Genomic DNA, 5,617 nt, shown 5'->3' on the forward strand with positions numbered 1-5,617 from the left:
ATGGTTTCAATAGTAGGTTCAGCAAAACCAGAGGAGAAGTGGGCTATAGATCTTGGAATTGATACATATTAGACAGATCAGAAAGATAAAGGCCAAAGAGGCAACGCTAGAACAGTATGAGGCACGGTGGCGAAAAAAATGAAAAAAAGGAGATACAGCCAAGGAAGGATACAGACAGTAGGAGAAACAGTCTAAAGAAAAATGAAACCAAGGAATGGATAGAACAGAAACAGTAGGAGATGTCAAGGAAGAACAGAAGTACAAGTCAGAACATATCAAATGATAGGAGAGAAATAGAGAAGGAGAGAGAGAAAGACAGAAGAGAAAAATGAAGAGTGGGGAACAGTAGGATGCACAGTGAGAACTTCTAGATTGAGACACAGAGCTGGAGAGACGGTGAGATGGTAGGAATAGGAGAAAGTGTAGGTGACGCAAGACTGGCAGGCAAAGAAGTTCAGGAGAATCAGAAGGGAAAAGAATATAGAGAATGAAATGAAGAGGCAGAGAGTTTGAGATGTAGACGTAGAACTGGAGGAGTAGCGAGTAGGTGACACAGATGATCGGTGTAAAATGCACAAGGAGGTAGGAGATGAAGATTTTCAGAAGCAGAGATTGTAGTAGATGCACAGAGAGAAGGGGAAGAGGAGAAAGTGCAGGAGAAGCAAGAGCAAGTAGGAAGCACAGAGGAGACGGGCAGCACAAGGAGCAGTCAGTGAGAGGAAGACGCAGAGAGATAGTAGGAGAACCAGAGAAACAAAGCAAGAGAAGTAGAGCAAGACTTGGCAGTATCCATCCACTGATGACCTGTATCACGTACAAGGGAATGGTGGGGGGTTCTCACTATCAAACTGCTATCTGTTTAGGGAAGGTATGAGAAACTAATCAGAAGCTTGGAATCTCTGGAGATTTATACAGTGGGGTGTCCACAGGGTTGGCCTGGTCCCAGCTAACTAAACACATCCCTCAGCAGAAGACAAAGGGAACAGAACAGCCAAGACAATCTGAAAGGGGAGGCAAAGGTATATGGTGGAAGAAAGGGTACATAAAACAAATATAGAGCAGGACAAGAATGGGAAAACAAGGAATGAACAGGGACAGAGGGCAGATGGACGGGGTATACAGGGGAGGAGGAGACAGACCAATAAGAGCAATGGACAGACACAGGCAGTGTGTTTGGGGGGATGGGTAGCCTGTTGCCAATGCAGCTTTCCCCTCACTAACAGGTGAAGAAATGACCCAAACCAGTCAATTTACACCAAGCACAGCCTCAGCAGGAAGTAATGCCTCACTACTGGATGGTCTCAAGGCAAACACAGGCTCTCTGCAGTGTGAAGTCATACCCAATACTTCTGTATTTGCAACCTGTCTGCCTGGAGGAAGGAGTGGTTTGTTGCTGCTGATGATGTCAAGATGCAGGAAATCCTAAGTGACATCACATTTGACATAGTCAGTGACATCGCAAGAGGGGAATGTGACATCCAGAAGTAAATACAGTATCCTGGTTAAAGAGATACAAAGTATACAGATACACAGATATGAAGGCAGGCCCAGGCAATGCTGGACATGCAAGTGGACCTCTATAAGGACACATATGTGGGTGAAAGAATGAATGAATGAATGAATGGACAAAATGTAAACAGGCCTAACAGCATGTTTATCCTACTCTGCACTGCATCCAGACTATGTCTGCTGCTCTACACTGTACCCAGACTATGCACACCCTTGTCTGCTACTACCACAATATACCACCATACAGCCTTAACAGCAGAGAGTTTGCCCCTGCTGATGGCAGTAAGTGGCAGTATAGGAGTATCACTGGGGGATGCAGACGGGAAGGGGCTCCATAGAAGTACAAGAAGGGGAGGTCAGGGGTGGACAGTGGGGATGCAGGAGCAGCAGCAGGGGTGGGAGTTCAGGAATAGCTGTATAGAAGGTAAAGAATTGCACTCTATGATGGGTTGTATTGTACTGTATACAATACCAGTTGTGATTGCACTGGAATAGCAGAGAGATGCTGTGTTTATCTCTGAATGTGCAGCAGAGTAATACCCCTATAAGCAGCTACCTCCATATGCAGTAAGAGGGGCCTCTACCCCCTGTTAATGAATCATTAGGATTATGGGGTCAACACATATATAAATTTCATAGGATTAACATTATAAGAGCCCCCAAAACAGTCCTATACATTTTAACAGGCTACTTCTTGTACAACAAATAATAAAGCAACAGCATCTATAGCCAATTGGGGAAGCTATCCCATCCCCTATACAACACCCTAAATATCACAGCACCCTCCCCACCTTACACAAGAAATAAACATATCTTACCAGGTGACGTTGAAGATGGAACACGGTTCCGCTCCCCCTCCTTTTGCTCCTTATTCTGTGTCTTCAGGTACAAACCGGCTTCACCCCCCCTCCCTGCTGCCCCCACCACCACTACCCCCTCCTCTGCCCCTTTTCCACCTCCCTCTCCCCCAACAACAAATATCTCCCTCTCTCTCTTGTCTGTTCCTCCTTTCACCTCCTCCAGACTACCCCACAATATTCAGGTGAGGTGCCCCCCCCTTGTTTCTCCCCCCACCCCCTGTATCCCACTCTGGTGGATGATGGAGAGCAGAGATGCTGTAGCTGGTGCTGATGCAGGCACTCTATGCTCTGCCTCCCTACAGAGGAAAGGGGGAGAGGAAGGGGGGGAGGAGTGGAAGAACAGGCCTGGAATCCTGCAGGGATGGGGATTTAGGACATAGGATCTGGAGCTGTCTGTAAATCCATACTCACAAGATGCTCCCTCTTTATATATGTGTGGGAATGATGAATGAACTGTGGATTAACATACAATTCATTCATTCCTACATACGTACATATATTATTTATATATTATATGGATGAATGCATGAGTACACATCAGCTATTACAACTAGCTACATTTAGTATATGATATATATATATATATATATGTGTGTGTTATATATTATAATATATATATATATATATATATATATGTTATATATATATTAATTGTTATGATTTTTTTTTCAAATTGTCAACCATAACTGGAAAAATATACAGAATATAATAATTATAATAATAACACATTATAAAACATAAATATATGTTATTAGAATAATATATTTATTATAACAAAAGTTAATAGGCCAGCAAACTGGCTGATAAAGAATAATATGAAAGCAAGCACTATAATCTAAATATATATGTTATTATATTGTTAAATATGTTACATGTATAGGAAAATGACTGGAATGCTCTGGATAGAGGAAGACACAGTACATGTCACTGGATATGCTTATGTCTCTGTTTAGTAATGGATGGCACAGTGGATAGAAATCTAATCCAAATTAACTGCATAGAAATGTAATCCAAATTAATATGTATCAGTAAAACACATGGCTCCCTTTTTAGGATGTTGGAGTTTAAGTAGTTCGGGGGGGGCATGGTATTTTGAGTCAAATCTTACATTTCTGAGTTGGTAGGATTTAAAGAGAAGCAGTTCATGGAGATCTGTCTCCTATGAGAATTTACAGAATATGAACAATGGTCAGGTTTGCATTATTTAAACGGTTAAAGATATTTTTGACTCACTTTCTCCAGAATTTGTATCTTTTGGAATATCTGTAACGCTTCATTTCAGGAAAGGAACTCCAGAAACCGGCTGATGTATATGTTTTCTGTGGTATATAATAATAATAATCTCAATGTCATTTACGTTGAAATTTAATATTTTCCTTTTAAAATAACTTCAAGTGCCATTCTAGAGGATGTGGCTAGGAGAAGGACTTTATTAGGACTTTGTTTGTGACTTTGTGACCTGTTTTGTAAATATTTATTTATAAGGCCTTTATAAAAAAAGATACTTAATACATAATTTAATTTGTAAATATGTTTATTATTGTTACTTTTGTGGCTGTAGAACCTTGTGATCCCCTCATACCCAGCAAACATTCTGAGCTCCTGGAAAAGAGGGCCATCGGGGGAGGAAAAAAGAACAGGGGGTCTGGGGCCCAAAACAGAACTGTCTCTCCTAGAGAGGGGCACTTGGGAGGTGTCATATTGCAAAACTTGCCATTTATCATTAAAATCTAAGTCATGACTGCACAGAATCTGTGGCTCCCCAGACATTTCTAAACCCCCACACATCCTGTGTTTGGATACCCCAAAGCACGTGGACATTTTGGGTTGAATTAGCCCAAAAGAAGATAGAGTCTTTAGTCAATATCTTTTATCGGACCAGTGTAGAAAAAGATCAAATAAGCTTCCTGGACCCCAGATGTCTCTTCCATCTAAGGAAGAGACCACCGAGGTTCAGAAAGCTAATGTGGCTTTAGATCTTTTTTCTACATTGGCCTAAAAATCAAACATACATTTTATTGATATCATGGGTCTCATACTTTCCGCATCTCCTGGGGGGACCCCTTATACTAATAAGGGCCCTTGGCAGTTCTTTAGTCTGTTTATATGTTAGCAACATCTCTGAGAATATTGTATACCCAGGGATAGTTCCTAATTATGGGTACCTGCACAGGGAGAGGGACTTAGCTTGGCAGCAAGAGTTTGGCCAGAAGACCTCACTTTGGGGTGGCATCACATGCTGCAGACCTGAGGGCCAAATATTTAGCTCTTGTCCCTCACCATCTTTTTTAATTATGGCAACCATACCCCTTATCAATTCAACCAGGCAGATACTTGTCTACCCTCCTTGAGTGTTAGCCTCCTCTAGGGTCTCACATAAACTTCTTCTGGATATGTTGGGGCTCACAAAGTAAACCAAAGTCCAAACTAGGTCAGCAGTGCTTTTTAGGTTAAGACGTACTAGACCTAACTCATCAGGACAACCAGCTTGGTGTCACCAACGGCACAGATCTCTTGCTCCCCTTCGATGCCGCACATTGACGTTGGCTGGGGTGGGATATCATATCCAGATGCTCCACACTGAGCATTCTCCGCAGTAGTTCATAAGTGTGCTCTGCCCTGGACCAGCTGGCACAGAGGACAGTAGATACTTTTTAGGGGCTTTAGAGGTAGTTGCCACTATTGATACCTTGGATGGCACCTCCACTAAATTTATCACTGACTCACATGGGATTCCTCCACTAAACTCTGTAGGGAACTTGCTACTTGAACTTAGTAAAATGTGGTCAACGTTGTAGAAAGGTTTGTCCCATCTGAGACAAGCTCAGGGCATACGTATCTCTTCAGTTTTAGGCTACCATCTCAATAGCTAAACTATGTGGACGCGTTAGTCCCAGGGATCTGGTCTGCTCCGCCGTGGCTTTGCTTTCATCTCCCATGAGAAAAAGAGGATTTAGCCAACTTGCGTGTCTGGTATCGGGCAGGAATTAGACTCCTCTTTGCAACATTGAGCCGGATTCCTCTATCTGTGATTAAATATATATCTGGTTTATTCTCTACATACTTCCATAAGCAATGGCCTGGATTTTATTACCTGTGAAAATGTATAATGTGCAATATAAGTCTGCGCGTACGGCCTGCAGAGACAGCCAATAATACATCTAGCTTTGTATTTCAATAGGTGGGGATTTTTCAGATTTTTTTTTTCTCTATAAACCAACAAGAAAAGCCAGGATTAACTTTTCTCA

The sequence above is a fragment of the Sceloporus occidentalis genome, unplaced genomic scaffold, assembly GCF_023333645.1.
Source record: "Sceloporus occidentalis isolate IW3139 unplaced genomic scaffold, rSceOcc1.0.p SCAF_293, whole genome shotgun sequence".
In the NCBI taxonomy this organism is placed as follows: domain Eukaryota; kingdom Metazoa; phylum Chordata; class Lepidosauria; order Squamata; family Phrynosomatidae; genus Sceloporus; species Sceloporus occidentalis.